At 47.7% G+C, this 22,393-nt stretch overlaps 1 long non-coding RNA gene across 1 annotated transcript in view; it reads left to right on the forward strand.

Moving 5' to 3' along the window:
- Positions 1-21,218, forward strand: part of LOC141058871 (uncharacterized) — a 37,101-nt gene extending 15,883 nt beyond the window's left edge. Inside the window, exons 5-6 of the long non-coding RNA XR_012222344.1 lie at positions 4,942-5,252; positions 20,855-21,218. This is a non-coding gene — a long non-coding RNA (uncharacterized lncRNA). The remainder of the gene's footprint in view (positions 1-4,941; positions 5,253-20,854) is intronic.
- Positions 21,219-22,393: the final 1,175 nt, after the last annotated feature.

A 22,393-nucleotide genomic window follows, 5' to 3' on the forward strand; every position in this document is an offset into this window, starting at 1 on the left:
TGTAGCAGAGGCCAGATAGGCTAGAGTTAGAGTAGTAGCATACTGTACTTTAATGTGTTGTTTTTGCCTGTTGGATAAATACGCTGTGATAGTTGGTGCACCATGCTGTTTGATGGCCCAGCTAGAAAATATTATTCTTGTAAATTGTCTGTTTTCATTGCATACCCCTGTTTTGCACTTTCCTAACACTGCATTCCTTACCTGTCAATAAATTAACCCTTTGTTGTGCACCTCATCTTGTGTACCGTAGTCTCCCTGCATTGTGGTGGTCCTCCGCCCATTGCTTCAATAGCATCATAATTTGTGAGGGGGAATGTACTGTGGGGACATCGTAATGTGTGGGGGGATGTACTGTGAGGACATCATACTGTGTGAGGAAGAATGTACTGTAGGGACATCATAATGTTTGTGTGGAGGAATGTACTGTGAGGACATCATACTGTGTGGGGGAATGTACTGTGGGAACACCATACTGTGTGTGGGGGAATGTACTGTGGGGACATTATAATGTGTGTGGGGGAATGTACTGTGAGGACATCATACTGAGTGTGGGCGAATGTACTGTGGGGACATCATATTGTGTGTGGAGTAATGTACTGTGGGGACATCGTGAAGTGTTCAGGGCGAATATACTGTTGGGACATCATAATGTGTGCAGGGGAATGTACTGTGGGGAAATCCTACTGTGTTGGGGGACCATACTGTGATAACATCATACTATGTGTGGGGGGAATATACTGTGGGGACATCATAATGTGTGTAAGAGAATGTACTGTGAGGACATTACATCATACTGTGTGTGGGGGAAAGTACTGTGGGGACATCATACTGTGTGTGGGGGAAAGTACTGTGAGGGCATCATACTGTGTGTGGGGGGAATGTACTGTTGGGATATCATACGGTGTGGGGGAGTATGTACTGTGAGGATATCATTCTGTGTTTTGTGTCGGAAAGTACTGTGGGGATATCACACTGTGTGCTGGGGAATGTAATGTGGTGACATCATAATGTGTGTGGAGGAATGTACTGTGTGGAAATTATACTGTGTGTGGGGGAATGTACAGTGGGGACATCATACTGTGTGTGGTGGAACGTACTGTGGGAACATCATACTGTATGTGGGAGAATGTACTGTGAAGACATCATACTGTGCATGGGGGAATGTACTGTGTGGACATCATACTGTGTGTGGGGGAACGTACTATGGAGACATCATACATGTGTGGGGGGAACATACTGTGATAACATCATACTGTGTGTGGGGGATTGTACTGTGGGGACATTATACTGTGTGTGGGAGAATCTACTGTGGGGACATCATACTATGTGCAGGGAATATACTGTGAGGACATCATACTGTGTGTGGTGGAACGTACTGTGGGAACATCATACTGTGTGTGGGAGAATGTACTGTGAAGACATCATACTGTGCGTGGGGGAATGTACTGTGTGGACATCATACTGTTTGTGGAGGAATGTACTGTGGGGACATGATACTGTGTGTGGGGGAATGTACTGTGGGGACATTATACTGTGTGTGGGAGAATCTGCTGTGGGGACGTCATACTGTGTGGTGGGAACGTACTGTAATAATATCATACTGTGCGTGGGGGAATGTACTGTGGGGACATCATACTGTGTGGGGGGAACGTACTGTAATAATATCATACTGTGCTTGGGGAATGTACCGTGGGGACATCATACGGTGTGTGGGGAATGTACTGTGGGGACTTCATGCTGTGTGTGGGGGAATGTACAGTGGGGATATCATACTGTGCGTGAGGGAATGTACTGTGGGGACATAATACGGTGTGTGGGGAATGTACTGTGGGACTTCATGCTGTGTGTAGGGGAATGTACTGTGGGGACATCATACTGTGTGTAGGGGAATGTACTGTGGGGATATCATACTGTGAGTGGGGGAATGTACTGTGGGGATATCATACTGTGAGTGGGGGAATGTACTGTGAGGACATCATACTGTGTGTGGGAATGTACTGTGAGGACATCATACTGTGTGTGGGGGGAATGTACTGTGGGGATATCATACTGTGTGTGGGGGAATGTACTGTGGGGACATCATACTGTGTGTGGGGGAATGTACTGTGGGGACATCATACTGTGTGTGGGGTAATGTACTGTGAGGACATCATACTGTGTGTAGGGGAATGTACTGTGGGGATATCATACTGTGTGTGAGGGAATATGCTGTGAGGACATCATACTGTGTGTAGGGGAATGTACTGTGGGGATATCATACTGTGTGTGGGGGAATGTACGGTGAGGACATCATACTGTGTGTAGGGGAATGTACTGTGGGGACATCATACTGTGTGTGGGGGGAATGTACTGTTGGGATATCATACTGTATGGGGGAGTATGTACTGTGAGGATATCAATCTGTGTGTGTCGGAAAGTACTGTGGGGATATCAACTTTTATAAATTTGAGCCGCTAGGGCTATGCTAAGCAATCAAACCAAAACAATAACAGATATTGTCCTTGCAGGGACTATGCACAAACAAGCACTCTAAATGAGAATATGACTAATCCGGCAACAGCCGGTTGCTATAGGGCCACGATATGGCGACTACGTGTCCTTATTTGCTACAGTGTCACTTATCCGTCCTGACGTCCCTCGGCGTCACTGATGAGGCTGCGTTGGCGTCACAACCACTGGACCCAGCTGCTGATGATCTGTCATAGTCTTCGGGCGCCCCAGCGCCCAGGAGGAGTTGGGGCACAACAGGCCCAGAACGAGTCCTTTGATGAGGTGACCCCCTGTAGACACAGCGGGGTTCGACTTGTGAGCGAGTTTAATGAGACTCCAGTCTCCAAGCAGGGTTGTGTTGCAGTTCCCAGGAGTGGCGGTTGGCAGGCCACATGCACGGCCTAGGCCAAGGCGAAGAGTTCCCCTGCAGGCGTGGAGTAGGCCCCAACTGCCAACTGCGGCAGGGTGATGTCCACTGTGACCGATGATGAAGAGGCCGCAGTCGCGGACTGAGGCGGGGCAGCAGCAGGCAGGCCGCAGTCGTGGGCTGGAGTGAAGTGGCAGCGGCTGTAAGGGGCGGCGGACCAGCCGCAACAGGCTGAAGCACAGCGGTAACAGCTGCGGAAGACCGTGGGCAAGGAGCGACCCCAGATTGGAGTAAAGCACAAGTTTCCGACTGGTAGGTTCGTCACTTACTCTCCGCAGGCCACTGAAAGTCTCCCCTCTGTCGCTGGTCTCTTCTCAGGTCACTGTCTGTCACTCTGGTTCTCCCAAAGTGCTGCAGTCTCTTGCTTCGTGTCTGCCGTTCAACCCACTCCCCTGCCCGCTCCCTGGCCCTTTTATACTCGCCCCTCCCCTTGCCGTCCTGTCACTCTCAGCAGCCCATTCTCCTCCTTCGTTCCCCGTGCACTGTTCCCTTTGGAACCTAGATGGCAGTCCCCTTGGTTCCGGCCCGGACACTCTGCGAGGACCCTCCTCCCTACAGGAGAATGAACTGTAGGGACATCATACTGTGTGTGGGGGAATGTACTGTGGGGCAATCATACTGTTTGTGGGAATGTACTGTGGGGCCATCGCACTGTGTGTGTGGGAATGTACTGTAGGGACATCATACTGTGTGTGGGGGAATGTACTGTGGAGACATAATACTGTGTGGGGGGAATGTAGAGTGGGGGACATCATACTGTGTGTGGGAGAATGTACTGTGGGACATCATACTGTGTGTGGGGGAATATACTGTGAGGACATCATACTGTGTGTGGGGGAATGTACTGTGGGGACATCATACTGTGTGTGGGGGAATGTACTGTGGGGACAGCATACTGTGTGTGGAATGTACTGTGAAGGCATCATACTCTGTGTGTGGGGGAATGTACTGAGGGGACATCATACTGTGTGTGGTGGAATGTACTGTGGGGGCATCATACTGTGTGTGGGGGAATGCACTGTAGGAACATCACACTGTGTGTGGGGGAAAGTACTGTGGAGACATCATACTCTGTGTGGTGGAATGTACTGTGGGGATATCATACTGTGTGTGGGGGAAATGAACTGTAAGGACATCATACTTTGTGTGGGGGAATGTACTGTAGGGACGTCATACTGTGTGTGGGGGAATGTACTGTGGGGCAATCATACTGTTTGTGGGAATGTACTGTGGGGCCATCGTACTGTGTGTGTGGGAATGTTCTGTAGGGGCATCATACTGTGTGTGGAAGAATGTACTGTGAGGACATCATACTGTGTGTGGGGAATGTACTGTGCGGACATCATACTGAGTGTGGGGGGATGTACTGTGAGGACATCATACTGTGTGTGGGGGAATGTACTGTGGGGACATGTGGTGGGGAATGTACTGTGAAGACATCATACTGTTTGTGGGGGAATGTACTGTGCGGACATCATACTGTGTGGTGGGGAATGTACTGTGAAGACATCATACTGTTTGTGGGGGAATGTACTGTGAAGACATCATACTGTTTGTGGGGGAATGTACTGTGGGGACATAATAATGTGTGTGGGGAATGTACTGTGAGCTCATGACATCATACAGTGTGTGGGGGAATGTACTGTGAAGACATCATACTGTGTGTGGGGGAATATACTGTGACAATGTAAGGGTGTGGCGTTGCTATGGACAGTGAGACAAGCTGCCATTTTAAGAGACAGCACCCCCTTTGTTAGAGCAATGGGACATTCTGCTCTCCCCTGCAGAAAAGACTGTGTGGGTTGTTCTGCCAGCACTGGAGAAGGGATGGTCTGCTTTTCTGTGCGAGTGTTCAGAGCCAAGATTTTCTGCAGAAAGCTGACGTGCCTGGAGCTGTGAGGAAAAGAATGTAAAGCCGGAGACATGTTTCAAGGGTTCAAGCTGTGAAAGTTTTTTAATCTAAATGAGTCGAGGTTATTAAATTGTTTCTGTCTACTTTCTATCTGGCTATCTTTTTCCTTCAGAAGCGACGGGAGGACGGGTCATTAGAGGGTTTTCTGCAGAAAGCTGACGTGCCTGGAGCTGTGAGGAAAAGAACGTGCAGCCGGAGACTTACTGAACCTGCGTGATTGTGGTGGCTTTCCTGTGTTGCCGTGAGGAGCCACGAAGAATTACAAGAAAGGAATCCAGAGGAGGGAATTCACCGTTTCTAGGAGCATCTCAGGACCCACACATGAGGAGAAGACCACGTTGCATAGAGCTTCCAGGAAGACGCACACACCATTTTGCAAAGCTGCAGGGGCCCCCGGGACTGGACTGAGATGCCAACGCTACTGTGAGTATTAACCTCTTCTGTGCACATGCTAGGGATTAGGATAGGCTGCAATAGATAGAGCACAGCAGCCGTGCAGCTTGTGTAGCAGAGGCCAGATAGGCTAGAGTTAGAGTAGTAGCATACTGTACTTTAATGTGTTGTTTTTGCCTGTTGGATAAATACGCTGTGATAGTTGGTGCACCATGCTGTTTGATGGCCCAGCTAGAAAATATTATTCTTGTAAATTGTCTGTTTTCATTGCATACCCCTGTTTTGCACTTTCATAACACTGCATTCCTTACCTGTCAATAAATTAACCCTTTGTTGTGCACCTCATCTTGTGTACCGTAGTCTCCCTGCATTGTGGTGGTCCTCCGCCCATTGCTTCAATAGCATCATAATTTGTGAGGGGGAATGTACTGTGGGGACATCATAATGTGTGGGGGGATGTACTGTGAGGACATCATACTGTGTGAGGAAGAATGTACTGTGGGGACATCATAATGTTTGTGTGGAGGAATGTACTGTGAGGACATCATACTGTGTGGGGGAATGTACTGTGGGAACACCATACTGTGTGTGGGGGAATGTACTGTGGGGACATTATAATGTGTGTGGGGGAATGTACTGTGAGGACATCATACTGAGTGTGGGCGAATGTACTGTGGGGACATCATATTGTGTGTGGAGTAATGTACTGTGGGGACATCGTGAAGTGTTCAGGGCGAATATACTGTTGGGACATCATAATGTGTGCAGGGGAATGTACTGTGGGGAAATCCTACTGTGTAGGGGGACCATACTGTGATAACATCATACTATGTGTGGGGGGAATATACTGTGGGGACATCATAATGTGTGTAAGAGAATGTACTGTGAGGACATTACATCATACTGTGTGTGGGGGAAAGTACTGTGGGGACATCATACTGTGTGTGGGGGAAAGTACTGTGGGGGCATTATACTGTGTGTGGGGGGAATGTACTGTTGGGATATCATACTGTGTGGGAGAGTATGTACTGTGAGGATATCATTCTGCGTGTGTGTCGGAAAGTACTGTGGGGATATCACACTGTGTGCTGGGGAATGTACTGTGGTGACATCATAATGTGTGTGGAGCAATGTACTGTGGGGACATCATACTGTGTGTGGGAGAATGTACTGTGTGGAAATTATACTGTGTGTGGGGGAATGTACAATGGGGACATCATACTGTGTGTGGTGGAACGTACTGTGGGAACATCATACTGTGTGTGGGAGAATGTACTGTGAAGACATCATACTGTGTGTGGGGGAACGTACTATGGGGACATCATACATGTGTGGGGGGAACATACTGTGATAACATCATACTGTGTGTGGTGGAACGTACTGTGGGAACATCATACTGTGTGTGGAGAATGTACTGTGAAGACATCATACTGTGCGTGGGGGAATGTACTGTGGGGACATGATACTGTGTGTGGGGGAATGTACTGTGGGGACATTATACTGTGTGTGGGAGAATCTACTGTGGGGACGTCATACTGTGTGGTGGGAACGTACGGTAATAATATCATACTGTGCGTGGCGGAATGTACTGTGGGGACATCATAATGTGTGGGGGGAACGTACTGTAATAATATCATACTGTGCGTGGGGGAATGTGCCGTGGGGACATCATACGGTGTTTGGGGAATGTACTGTGGGGACTTCATGCTGTGTGTGGGGGAATGTACTGTGGGGATATCATACTGTGCATGGGGGAATGTACTGTGGGGACATAATACGGTGTGTGGGGAATGTACTTTGGGGACTTCATGCTGTGTGTAGGGGAATGTACTGTGGGGACATCATACTGTGTGTAGGGGAATGTACTGTGGGGATATCATACTGTGAGTGGGGGAATGTACTGTGGGGATATCATACTGTGAGTGGGGGAATGTACTGTGAGGACATCATACTGTGTGTGGGAATGTACTGTGAGGACATCATACTGTGTGTGGGGGGAATGTACTGTGGGGATATCATACTGTGTGTGGGGGAATGTACTGTGGGGACATCATACTGTGTGTGGGGGAATGTACTGTGGGGACATCATACTGTGTGTGGGGGAATGTACTGTGAGGACATCATACTGTGTGTGGGGGAATGTGCTGTGAGGACATCATACTGTGTGTAGAGGAATGTACTGTGGGGATATCGTACTGTGTGTGGGGGAATGTACGGTGAGGACATCATACTGTGTGTAGGGGAATGTACTGTGGGGACATCATACTGTGTGTGGGGGGAATGTACTGTTGGGATATCATACTGTGTGGGGGAGTATGTACTGTGAGGATATCAATCTGTGTGTGTCGGAAAGTACTGTGGGGATATCACACTGTGTGCTGGGGAATGTACTGTGGTGACATCATAATGCGTGTGGAGGAATGTACTGTGGGGACATCATACTGTGTGTGGGAGAATGTACTGTGTGGTATACTGTGTGTGGGAGAATATACTGTGTGGAAATTATACTGTGTGTGGGGGAATGTAAAGTGGGGACATCATACTGTGTGTGGGGAAATGTAATGTGGGATCATCATACTGTGTGTGGGGGAATGTACTGTGGGGACATCATACTGTGTGTGGGGGAATGTACTGTGAGGACATCATACTGTGTGTAGGGGAATGTACTGTGGGGATATCATACTGCGTGTGGGGGAATGTACTGTGATGGCATCATACTGTGTGTAGGGGAATTTACTGTGGGGACATCATACTGTGTGTGGGGGGAATGTACTGTTGGGCTATCATACTGTGTGCGGGAGTATGTACTGTGAGGATATCATTCTGTGTGTGTTGGAAAATACTGTGGGGATATCACACTGTGTGCTGGGGAATGTACTGTGGTGACATCATAATGTGTGTGGAGGAATGTACTGTGGGGACATCATACTGTGTGTGGGAATGTACTGTGAGGACATCATACTGTGTGTGGGGGGAATGTACTGTGGGGATATCATACTGTGTGTGGGGGAATGTACTGTGGGGACATCATACTGTGTGTGGGGGAATGTACTGTGGGGACATCATACTGTGTGTGGGGGAATGTACTGTGAGGACATCATACTGTGTGTGGGGGAATGTGCTGTGAGGACATCATACTGTGTGTAGAGGAATGTACTGTGGGGATATCGTACTGTGTGTGGGGGAATGTACGGTGAGGACATCATACTGTGTGTAGGGGAATGTACTGTGGGGACATCATACTGTGTGTGGGGGGAATGTACTGTTGGGATATCATACTGTGTGGGGGAGTATGTACTGTGAGGATATCAATCTGTGTGTGTCGGAAAGTACTGTGGGGATATCACACTGTGTGCTGGGGAATGTACTGTGGTGACATCATAATGCGTGTGGAGGAATGTACTGTGGGGACATCATACTGTGTGTGGGAGAATGTACTGTGTGGTATACTGTGTGTGGGAGAATGTACTGTGTGGAAATTATACTGTGTGTGGGGGAATGTAAAGTGGGGACATCATACTGTGTGTGGGGAAATGTAATGTGGGATCATCATACTGTGTGTGGGGGAATGTACTGTGAGGACATCATACTGTGTGTAGGGGAATGTACTGTGGGGATATCATACTGCGTGTGGGGGAATGTACTGTGAGGGCATCATACTGTGTGTAGGGGAATTTACTGTGGGGACATCATACTGTGTGTGGGGGGAATGTACTGTTGGGCTATCATACTGTGTGCGGGAGTATGTACTGTGAGGATATCATTCTGTGTGTGTTGGAAAATACTGTGGGGATAGCACACTGTGTGCTGGGGAATGTACTGTGGTGACATCATAATGTGTGTGGAGGAATGTACTGTGGGGACATCATACTGTGTGTGGGAGAATATACTGTGGGGACAGCATACTGTGTGTGGAATGTACTGTGGGGGCATCATACTGTGTGTGGTGGAACGTACTGTGGGAACATCATACTGTGTGTGGGAGAATGTACTGTGAAGACATCATACTGTGCGTGGGGTAATGTACTGTGTGGACATCATACTGTGTGTGGGGGAACGTACTATGGGGACATCATACATGTGTGGGGGGAACATACTGTGATAACATCATACTGTGTGTGGGGGAATGTACTGTGGGGACATTATATTGTGTGTGGGACAATCTACTGTCGGGACTTCATTCTATTTGCGGGGAACATACTGTGATAATATCATACTGTGTGTGGTGGAACGTACTGTGGGAACATCATACTGTGTTTGGGAGAATGTACTGTGAAGGCATCATACTGTGCGTGGGGGAATGTACTGTGTGGACATCATACTGTGTGTGGGGGAATGTACTGTGGGGACATGATACTGTGTGTGGGGGAATGTACTGTGGGGACATTATACTGTGTGGGGGAGAATCTACTGTGGGAACATCATACTGTGTGGGGGGAACGTACTGTAATAATATCATACTGTGCGTGGGGGAATGTACTGTGGGGACATCATACGGTGTGTGGGGAATGTACTGTGGGTACTTCATGCTGTGTGTGGGGGAATGTACTATGGGGATATCATACTGTGTGTGGGGGAATGTACTGTGGGGACATCATACGGTGTGTGGGGAATGTACTGATGGGAATGTACTGTGGGGACATCATACTGTGTGTAGGGGAATGTACTGTGAGGACATCATACTGTGTGGGGGAATGTACTGAGGGGGCATCATACTGTGTGTGGGGGGAATGTACTGTGGGGATATCATACTGTGTGTGGGGGAATGTACTGAGGGGGCATCATACTGTGTGTGGGGGGAATGTACTGTGGGGATATCATACTGTGTGTGGGGGAATGTACTGTGGGGATATCATACTGTGTGTAGGGGAATGTACTGAGGGGGCATCATACTGTGTGTGTGGGAATGTACTGAGGGGGCATCATACTGTGTGTGGGGGGAATGTACTGTGGGGATATCATACTGTGTGTGGGGGAATGTACTGTGGGGATATCTTACTGTGTGTGGGGGAATGTACTGTGGGGACATGATACTGTGTGTGGGGGAATGTACTGTGGGGACATTATACTGTGTGGGGGAGAATCTACTGTGGGGACATCATACTGTGCGGGGGGAACGTACTGTAATAATATCATACTGTGCGTGGGGGAATGTACTGTGGGGACATCATACGGTGTGTGGGGAATGTACTGTGGGTACTTCATGCTGTGTGTGGGGGAATGTACTATGGGGATATCATACTGTGTGTGGGGGAATGTACTGTGGGGACATCATACGGTGTGTGGGGAATGTACTGAGGGGAATGTACTGTGGGGACTTCATGCTGTGTGTAGGGGAATGTACTGTGGGAACATCATACTGTGTGTAGGGGAATGTACTGTGGGGACATCATACTGTGTGTGGGGGAATGTACTGTGGGGATATCATACTGTGTGTGGGGGAATGTACTGAGGGGGCATCATACTGTGTGTGGGGGGAATGTACTGTGGGGACATCATACTGTGTGTAGGGGAATGTACTGTGAGGACATCATACTGTGTGGGGGAATCTACTGAGGGGGCATCATACTGTGTGTGGGGGGAATGTACTGTGGGGGCATCATACTGTATGTGGGGGGAATGTACTGTGGGGATATCATACTGTGTGTGGGGGAATGTACTGTGGGGATATCATACTGTGTGTAGGGGAGTGTACTGGGGGGGCATCATACTGTGTGTGTGGGAATGTACTGAGGGGGCATCATACTGTGTGTGGGGGGAATGTACTGTGGGGATATCATACTGTGTGTGGGGGAATGTACTGTGGGGATATCTTACTGTGTGTAGGGGAATGTACTGAGGGGGCATCATACTGTGTGAGGGGGAATATACTGTGAGGACATCATACTGTGTGTGGGGGAATGTACTGAGGGGGCATCATACTGTGTGTGGGGGGAATGTACTGTGGGGATATCATACTGTGTGTGGGGGAATGTACTGTGGGGATATCATACTGTGTGTAGGGGAATGTACTGAGGGGGCATCATACTGTGTGAGGGGGAATATACTGTGAGGACATCATACTGTGTGTGGGTGAATGTCCTGTGGAGACATCATACTGTGCGTGGGGAAATGTACTGTGGAGACATCATACTGTGCGTGGGGGAATGTACTGTGGAGACATCATACTGTGTGTAGGGGAATGTACTGAGGGGGCATCATACTGTGTGAGGGGGAATATACTGTGAGGACATCATACTGTGTGTGGGGGAATGTACTGAGGGAACATACTGTGTGTGGGGGGAAAGTACTGTGGGGACATCATACTGTGTGTAGGGGAATGTACTGTGAGGACATCATACTATGTGGGGGAATGTACTGAGTGGGCATCATACTGTCTGTGGGGGAATGTACTGTGGTGATATCATACTGTGTGTGGGGGAATGTACTGTGGGGGCATCATACTGTGTGTGGGGGGAATGTACTGTGGGGATATCATACTGTGTGTGGGGGAATGTACTGTGGGGGCATCATACTGTGTGTGGGGGGAATGTACTGTGGGGACATCATACTGTGTGTGGGGGAATGTACTGTGGGGATATCATACTGTGTGTGGGGGAATGTACTGAGGGGGCATCATACTGTGTGTGGGGGGAATGTACTGTGGGGACATCATACTGTGTGTAGGGGAATGTACTGTGAGGACATCATACTGTGTGGGGGAATCTACTGAGGGGGCATCATACTGTGTGTGGGGGGAATGTACTGTGGGGGCATCATACTGTATGTGGGGGGAATGTACTGTGGGGATATCATACTGTGTGTGGGGGAATGTACTGTGGGGATATCATACTGTGTGTAGGGGAGTGTACTGGGGGGGCATCATACTGTGTGTGTGGGAATGTACTGAGGGGGCATCATACTGTGTGTGGGGGGAATGTACTGTGGGGATATCATACTGTGTGTGGGGGAATGTACTGTGGGGATATCTTACTGTGTGTAGGGGAATGTACTGAGGGGGCATCATACTGTGTGAGGGGGAATATACTGTGAGGACATCATACTGTGTGTGGGGGAATGTACTGAGGGGGCATCATACTGTGTGTGGGGGGAATGTACTGTGGGGATATCATACTGTGTGTGGGGGAATGTACTGTGGGGATATCATACTGTGTGTAGGGGAATGTACTGAGGGGGCTTCATACTGTGTGAGGGGGAATATACTGTGAGGACATCATACTGTGTGTGGGTGAATGTCCTGTGGAGACATCATACTGTGCGTGGGGAAATGTACTGTGGAGACATCATACTGTGCGTGGGGGAATGTACTGTGGAGACATCATACTGTGTGTAGGGGAATGTACTGAGGGGGCATCATACTGTGTGAGGGGGAATATACTGTGAGGACATCATACTGTGTGTGGGGGAATGTACTGAGGGAACATACTGTGTGTGGGGGGAAAGTACTGTGGGGACATCATACTGTGTGTAGGGGAATGTACTGTGAGGACATCATACTATGTGGGGGAATGTACTGAGTGGGCATCATACTGTCTGTGGGGGAATGTACTGTGGTGATATCATACTGTGTGTGGGGGAATGTACTGTGGGGGCATCATACTGTGTGTGGGGGGAATGTACTGTGGGGATATCATACTGTGTGTGGGGGAATGTACTGTGGCGATATCATACTGTGTGTGGGGAATGTACTGTGGAGACATCATACTGTGTGTAGGGGAATGTACTGTGGAGACATCATAGTGTGTGTGGGGGAATGAACTGTGAGGACATCATACTGTGTGTAGGGGAATGTACTGTGAGGACATCATACTGTGTGGGGGAATGTACTGAGGGGGCATCATACTGTGTGTGGGGGGAATGTACTGTGGGGACATCATACTGTGTGTGGGGGGAATGTACTGTGGGGATATCATACTGTGTGTGGGGGAATGTACTGAGGGGGCATCATACTGTGTGTGGGGGGAATGTACTGTGGGGATATCATACTGTGTGTTGGGGAATGTACTGAGGGGGCATCATACTGTGTTTGGGGGAATGTACTGATGGGGCATCATACTGTGTGTGTGGGGAATGTACTCTGGGGTTATCATACTGTGGGTATATGTATATATTCAGCATTTTGTTTTCTTCAAAGATTTTTATGGTGCTGTGCCCATTGCGTAACACCAAGAGGTGAGTAATACTCATTGTGTTTTGATAGATAATCTAATATAACGGTAATACACCAGGAGGGAAAGGTTTTATTCATTGTTTAATATTGTGTGTTAGGGGCTAGATGGGGGCATCGTTCTGTGTGTGAGGTGCATTAAATTATGTGGGAGCCATGGTGACATCATATTATGTGTGTCATTCTGTAGGGACATCATAATGTGTGTGGGCAATGGGGGCATTAATCTGTGTAGGGGTACATATGAGGGTTTTGAGGGCATCATATTGTGTTTGGGAAGGTCTATGGGGGCATCATACTGTGTGTGGGAACATAATATTGTGAATGGCAGCAGTGAGGTGCATCTTACTGTACGTGGGGGTCTGTGGGGGCATCATACTATGTGTGTAGACAATGGGGGGAATCATACTGTGTGAGGACCTCATACTGTGTGTGTGGGGTGACTGTGGGGCATCATATTATGTGTGTGGGCTGTGGAGGAATAATACAGTGCTGGTGTATCATACAGTGTCTGTGGGGGGTACTATGGGGGATTCATACTGTGTGTGGGGACTGTGGGACATCACAACGTGTGTAAGCACTATTAATGAATGATACTCTGTGCTTGGGAAACTTTGAGGGCATCATACTGAGTAAAGGGGTGTAAGGGCATCATATTGTGTAGAGGGGGTCTATGGCAGCCATAAAATGATAATTGAACTATGTCTGAGCACAAATAAACTTCACTTGAATCAATATTTCAGTGTGGGCATATATAAAGGACTGGACGAAGTTAAGAAAGTGGTTTCACTTAAAATAAAAATTGTGCATATAAACAAAAGTGAAATATCACACAGTAAAGTAATAGATGCTGTAAAACTTGAGATTTAAGTCCTGAAACCCGACCATAATGTGATAAAATGCCACAAACCTCTGACTTTATATGTGTGATATCGCTCTGTGGCCACTAGAGGGCAAAGTCCCAGATTCATACAAACATCTCCCATAATTTCTGCAGTTTGTATGGAGTGAAGTTTTTTTTTATACTTTACTTTCTTTTTTATACGGCGCTATATGGACCAGAATAATATGTGGTTAGAAATCAGTATGAAGACAAGTCATTGTTTTTGCTGCGCTCTTAGATCACTGTGGTTTCTTCTGCTATACGGGCACAATCCCTGGTTATAATATAACTATGGCTGTCACTGTTATAGGGGAATTACACTGAGCAGGAAACACACAATTCATTCATCCCAAAAAATCATTAACAATTTCAGCAAAATTTGAGAATTTTGATGAAGAAAATTTCATTCATAGAATTCTAAGAATTTTTGTGCAGGGGCTCAATCCTGCGCTAGGTGCTACCAGGAAAAGTCCCCTCAGATGCAGGAATAATACATTGTAATTTGACCAATTATCATACAGAAGGTGAGAGTCACGAGACGTGGTGAAAATGTGATGCCCCAAATGTGTTACGTTTTGGTTTGGGATGTCACAATTTGTGCTGATCCTGGCAAGCTGGTACTTCATAGAAGTATGTCAGCTACTGTAGGGATCGTCCATTACGGCTGAGCACAGGCAGTTCTTTCATAAAACGCAGTACAATCCGGGTAGTTTGGCATCGATTAAACGTGGACATGCGGGAATTAATATTCCTTATGTGTGGAGAGAGGCGTAACCGGAGTATATATATATATGTTTCGGTTTCTTCTCACTTTCACCCCCATACTTCTCTATTTTGGCCGATCTCCTGTAATCCCCCCACCTAGTAAGGAACTTGTCATTTCCCCCTCCATCCTCCCCAGCCATCTCACCTCCTCCTCAGAACTGTTCCTCCACATACAATCCTTTTTTTCCAGACATACGCGGCCACATCATGACCTATCCTGCTCCCACCTTCTAACGCTCTGTCGTCTGCTAGTACTCATTGCTGGTGACGCATCCCCAAATCCTGGCCCTCCTCACCACATCCCCACACTCATTTCTAACATCCTGCCACGATCCTCTACACGTTTTTGCAACCATGATAACCGCATACCTATTCATCCAGCCCCCACTCCCCCGGTCCTCTTACCTGGCGTCTTATGGAATGCACACTCTGTCTGCAATAAGCTGTCGTTTATCCATGACCACTTTATCACCAACAAGCTCTCCTTCCTTGCCATCACTGAAACCTAGCTCACTCCCTCTGACACAGCCTCTCCAGCTGAGCTTTCCTATGGCGGATTCCATCTCTCTCACACCCCTCGCCCCAGCAACAAACATGGTGGAGGAGTTGGCTTGCTCCTGTCTGACACCTGCTCCTTTACCCCAATTCAACTTCCACCCTCCGCTACTCTTCCCTCGTTCGAGGTGCACTCCATCTGCATCTATTCCCCCTCCAACTGGCTGTCATCTACCGCCCCCCAGAACTAGCCATCTCCACCTTTCTCGACCACTTCTCCACCTGGCTACTTCATTTAATGTCTGCTGACATCCCCACCATCATCATGGGCGACTTCAACATCCCCATTGACACTTCCACCTCAGCTGCCTCTAAACTTTTATCACTGACTGCCTCCTTTGGCCTCACTCAATGGTCATCTGCGGCCACTCGCAAAGATGGTCACATGCTGGACCTTATCTTCACCCGTCTCTGTTCCCTCACTAATCTTACTAACTCACCCCTCCCCCTGTCCGACAACAATCTACTGACATTCTCTTCCCTCTCCTCTCCGACTACACAACCCCCACTCCACAAACTTGCTCACCCTCGCAGAAATCTCAAACACCTCAATTTGCAATCACTTTCTGAGTCCTTTCTCCCTCTCACATACATAGCTTCCCTTCATGACACAGATGCTGCTGCCACCTTTTATAACACCACAATAACAGCAACACTTGATTCAGCCGCCCCCCTCACGCAGAGCAAAACTCGTACAATCAACAGGCAGCCCTGGCTGACCAGCCTGACCAAAGAACTGAGATGGGTTTCCAGGGCCGCTGAGCGGAGATGGAAGAAAACCCGTTCAACCGAGCACTTCAACGCATACAAGCAGTCCCTTGCCAGCTTCAAGTACACGCTCTCTGCCGCAAAACAAATTTACTTTGCATCCCTCACATCCTCACTATCTCACAATCCTAAACAGCTTTTCAACATTTTCAACTCTCTACTCTGTCCCACAGCACCTCCTCCATCTCCTCTCATTTCTGATGAAGACTTTGCCTCCTTTTTTAAGCAGAAGATCGATACGATCAGAGAAAGCTTTGGCCCGCAGCCCCCAATGCCCCTTTTAGCCGCTCAGCCCTGTTCTTCCAAAACCAGCTTCTCCACCATGACAGATCAGCTCTCCACCCTCCTGTCAAGATCACACCTCACCACTTGTGCACTTGACCCGCTCCCGTCCCACTTCATCCCTAACTTTGCCACAGTCTTCATCCCAACTTTAACACACCTCTTCAACCTTTCACTTACAAATGGTGTCTTTACCTCATCCTTCAAACATGCCTCAATCACACCCATCCTCAAAAAGCCCTCCCTCGACCCATCCTCTGTGTCTAACTATCGCCCGTAATCCCTTCTTACGCCTTAAAACTACTGGAACATATGTATATCTTGAATTGTCCTCCCACCTCTCCTCCTGTTCCCTCTTTGACCGGTTACAATCTGGCTTCCGACCACATCACTCAACTGAAACTGCCCTAACTAAAGTCACTAACGACCTACTAACCGCCAAGGGCAAGCGACACTACTCTGTCCTCCTTCTGCTGGACCTGTCTTCTGCCTTTGACACTGTAGACCATTCCCTCCTGCTGCAGATTCTCTCATCTCTTTGCATCACAGATTTGGCCCTATCCTGGATCTCATCATACCTAACAGACCGAACATTCAGTGTCTCTCTCTCACACACCACCTCCTCACCTCACCCCCTGTCTGTCGGTGTTCCTCAAGGCTCAGTCCTCGGACTCCTACTCTTCTCCATCTACATCTTCGGCCTGGGACAGCTCATAGAATCCGACGGCTTGCAGTACCACCTCTACGCCGATGACACACAGATCTACCTATCTGGACCTGACCTCACCTCCTTGCTAACCAAAATCCCACAATGTCTGTCTGCTATTTCAGCCTTCTTTTCTGCTCGTTTTCTCAAACTGAACATGAACAAAACAGAATTCATCATCTTCCCCCCATCTCACTCAACCCTTCAACCAGACCTATCCATCAATGTCAATGGCTGCTCTCTTTCCCCAGTCCCGCATGCTCGGTGCCTTGGGGTGATCCTCGACTCTGCCCTCTCTTTCAATCCACATATTCAAGCCCTTGCCTCCTCCTGCCGCCTCAAACTCAAAAATATTTCCCGGATCAGCGCATTCCTCAACCATGAAACCACAAAAACACTAGTGCACGCCCTTATCATCTCCCGCCTCGACTACTGCAACCTCCTACTCTATGGCCTCCTCTCCAGCACTCTGGCACAACTCCAGTCTATCCTACACACTGCTGCCCGACTAATCCACCTGTCTCCCCGCTATTCCCCTGCCTCCCCCTATGCGAGGCCCTTCACTGGCTTCCTATTGTCCAGAGGCTCCAGTTCAAAACCCTAACCATGACATACAGAGCCATCCACAACCTGTCTCCTCCATACGTCTGTAACAGGGTCTCCAGGTACCTACCTGCACGCAACGTTTGATCCTCTTTCCCCTTTGATCCAATTCATTTTTTGCACTGTATGTAATACTTACTGCTTTAGATCCGTGACTGGGGCCTTTCTAGATCTTATCAGGTGGAAGGTGCTATAGCATATTGACACATCTTGGTCTAGTGCCTTTGATCATCTAACCATCCCCTGGTGTGCTGGCCCCAGCTGCCAAATTATACCCAACCAGCTCCCACAATCCCTCTCTCCTGACCCTGTAGTGTGGCCTATATATGTAGTAGTTCCTAAGGGGAAGCACACAGTGTGGGGTGCACGCAGGCATCCCATAAGCAAAGCATCACAGAAGCTAAGCATCCAGCAAAACGGCAGTTATACATGGCAGTTAGTCAGGGCAGGAGTCAGGTAACCCACACTTTGCTCTCCCCTTTAACCATGTGCTTTATTTTTATCCTAATGTGTTCCCTTGCCATCTACATTCACCACCCTATCCCCCCTCCATCACGACTCATACACATCAGCCCCTCTATACTTCCCTTTCCCATGTACAGCTCCCAATCACTCCTCACCTTCCTGAGAAACCACAGCCTATGGAGAAAAACCCGCACACCAGAAGACTTCATCCACTTCAAATTTATGTTAAGAACCTATAACGCTGCCCTTCACCTCGCCAAACAGACCTACTTCACCACCCTGATCTCACTAGCCAACAACCCCAAGAAACTTTTTGACACTTTTCACTCCCTCCTCAGGCCAAAAGCACAAGCCCCTATCACAGACATTTGTGCTGATGACCTGGCCTCCCACTTTACAGAAAAAATAAATAATATCCGTCAAGAAATCTGCTCCCAACCACCAAGTGCTGTGACTCCCATCCCTTCCTGCATCTCCCCTGGCTCACTTTCCACATTTGATCCCATCATAGAAGAAGAAGTCTCCAGACTCCTCTCTTCTTCTCGTCCGACTACATGCACTACTGACCCCATGCCCTCACATCTCCTCCAGTCTCTCTCTCCAATCGTCACAACCCACCTAACTACAATCTTTAATCTCTCCCTCTCCTCGGGCATTTTCCCATCCTCCTTCAAACACGCCATTGTTACTCCATTACTAAAGAAACCTGCTCTCGACCCATTCTGCACAAACAACTACAGACCAGTCTCCAATCTCCACTTCATCTCTAAACTCTTGGAGCGCCTAGTTTACTCCCGCCTTACCCGTTACCTCTCCACTCACTCCCTTCTAGACCCTTCACAGTCCGGCTTCCGCCCCTTACATTCGACTGAAACTGCACTCATCAAAGTGACCAATGACCTTCTGACAGCAAAACGTAATGGTGACCACTCTCTGCTCATTCTTCTTGACCTATCTGCAGCTTTCGATACTGTTGACCACCATCTCCTACTCTCTAGGATCCAGTCACTAGGCATTAAGGACACTGCACTCTCCTGGTTCTCTTCCTATCTCTCTGACCGCTTCTTCATTGTTTTGTTCTCTGGCTCCACTTCAACTCCTCTTCCTCTTGCTGTCGGGGTACCTCAGGGCTCAGTCCTTGGCCCCCTTCTTTTCTCTCTCTACACGGCCCCAATTGGACAGACCATCAGCAGATTTGGCTTTCAGTACCATCTTTATGCTGATGACACACAACTATACACGTCTTCCCCCGACCTTACCCCCGCTGTACTACAGAACGCCAGTGACTGTCTGTCCGCAGTCTCCAATATCATGTCCACTCTCTATCTGAAACTCAACCTCTCTAAAACTGAACTTCTTCTGCTCCCGCCGTCTACTAACCTCCCTAAATCGGACATTTGCCTCTCCATGGGTGGTACCACAATAACACCCCGGCAGCAGGTGCGCTGTCTGGGTGTTATGTTTGACACCAATCTCTCCTTCACATCCCATATACAATCTCTTGCCCGCTCTTGCCGCTTACACCTAAAGAGCATCTCTAGAATCCGCCCTTTTCTCACTATGGAAACAACAAAAACCCTGACTGTTGCATTGATCCACTCCCGCCTAGATTACTGCAACGCTCTATTAATTGGCCTCCCCGTCACTCGACTATCCCCTCTCCAGTCCATACTTAATGCAGCGGCCAGGATCGTCCATCTGGCTACTTGGTACTCGGACGCATCCGCTCTTCGCCAGTCCTTACATTGGCTGCCCATTCATTATAGGATCCAATTCAAAGTACTTGTTCTCACCCAAAAAGCTCTCCACAGTGCGGCACCCCCTTACATCTCTTCCCTCATTTCTGTCTATCGGCCTAGCCGAGCGCTGCGCTCTGCAAACGACTTTCGACTAACCTCTGCACTAATCCGTACCTCCCACTCCCGACTCCAAGACTTCTCCCGTGCTGCTCCTATCCTCTGGAATGCTCTACCCCAAGAAATCAGGACTATCCACAATTTGCATAGTTTTAGGCGGTCCCTCAAAACACACTTGTTCAGAGCGGCCTATCATGTTCACTAATCAAAGTCATTCTCTGTGTAAGTGTGCGTGTGTAGCCCATTCACTATCTCCATTCATCCTTCACTCCCTCAAGATGGCTGGACCTTCATTGTAAATACACAATTGTAAATACACACCTGTACTCTGTATCTCCCTCACCTCATTGTAGATTGTAAGCTCTCACAAGCAGGGTCGTCTTATTTCGTCTTATTTTGCTTTAATTATTGTATTGTTAACGTTGTTACTTATGACTTGTGTTTTGAAACTGTTAAACTGTAAAGCGCTGCGGAATATGTTGGCGCTATATAAATAAAGATTATTATTATTATTATTATTATCCTCTCAAGATCTCCTTCTCTACTCCCCCCTCATTTCTTCTTCCCACAACTGCATACAAGACTTCTCCCGTGCTTCCCCCATACTCTGGAACTCTCTTCTGCAACACATCAGACTCTCACCAACAACGGAAACCTTCAAGAAGAACCTGAAGACCCACCTGTTCCGACAAGCCTACAGCCTGCAATGAACCTCGGTCTACTGAACCACCGCACAACCAGCTCTACCCTCTCCTACTGTATCCTCACCCATCCCTGTAGACTGTGAGCCCTCCCGGGCAGGGTCCCCTCTCCTTATGCACTTGTGTGTCCCTTGTCTTGCACATGTTTTTGTACTTGTCTATATTTCCCCTTTTCCCTGTAAAGCGCCATGGAATAAATGGCGCTATATAAATGTATAATAATAATAAATATATATCTCATCCTGGCACCATCCTCGTATTTATATCGCCCATCCTGGTATATGTCCCCCGTTCTGCCTCTGGTCTTTAATGCATGGAAAAAAATAAACCGTTATACTTTTCTTTCAAGTCATGGGGCTCCATAGCAGAAGTATAATGCACCCCCTGCCCATAGTACACCATATAGGATAATGCATCTCATAGTCCTCTATATAGCATACTGCACAGCCCATCGTAAGTCGTAAGTATAATACACCACATAGTCATCTATATTACCACAATGCAAAGCCTATCGTGCTCCATATAATATACTGCACAGCCCAAAGTCATCCATGTAGTATAATACACCCCATAGTCATCCATGTAGTATAATGCACAGCCCATAGTCATCCATACAGTATAATGCACACCCATAGTCATCCATATTAGCATTACACACAGCCCATAGTCATAGTCATCCATATAGTATACTGCACAGCCCATAGTCATCCACATATTATAATGCATAGCCCATAGTCATACATAAAGTATAATGCACTCCATAGTCATCCATATAATATACTGCACAGCCCATAGTCATCCATGTAGTATAATACACCCCATAGTCATCCATATAGTATAATGCATAGCCCATAGTCATGCATAAAGTATAATGCACTCCATAGTCATCCATATAATATACTGCACAGCCCATAGTCACCCATATAGTATAATGCACCCACATAGTCACCCATATAGTATAATGCACCCACATCTATATTAGCATTATACACAGCCCATAGTCCTTCATATAGTATAATGCACAGCCGAATGTCATCCATAAAGAGTGATGCACATAGTCAAACATAAAGTATACTGCACCCCTATAGTCATCCAGATAGTATAAAGCACAGCCCATAGTCATCAATATAGTATAATGCACAGCCCATAGTCATCCATGTAGTATAATGCACCCTATAGTCATCCATATAGTATAATGCAGAGACCATAGTCATTCATATAATATAATGCACCACATAGTCATCTATAAAGTATGATGCACAGCCCAGTCATTATAAAGTATAATGCACAGCCCATAGTCATCCATATAGTATAATGCACAGCCCATAGTCATCAATATAGTATGATGCACAGCCCATAGTCATCCATATAGTATAATGCACCCTATAGTCATCCATATAGTATAGCGCACAGCTCATAG

This window comes from Dendrobates tinctorius, unplaced genomic scaffold (genome assembly GCF_039654945.1).
Source record: "Dendrobates tinctorius isolate UK_male_01 unplaced genomic scaffold, ASM3965494v1 ptg000216l, whole genome shotgun sequence".
In the NCBI taxonomy this organism is placed as follows: domain Eukaryota; kingdom Metazoa; phylum Chordata; class Amphibia; order Anura; family Dendrobatidae; genus Dendrobates; species Dendrobates tinctorius.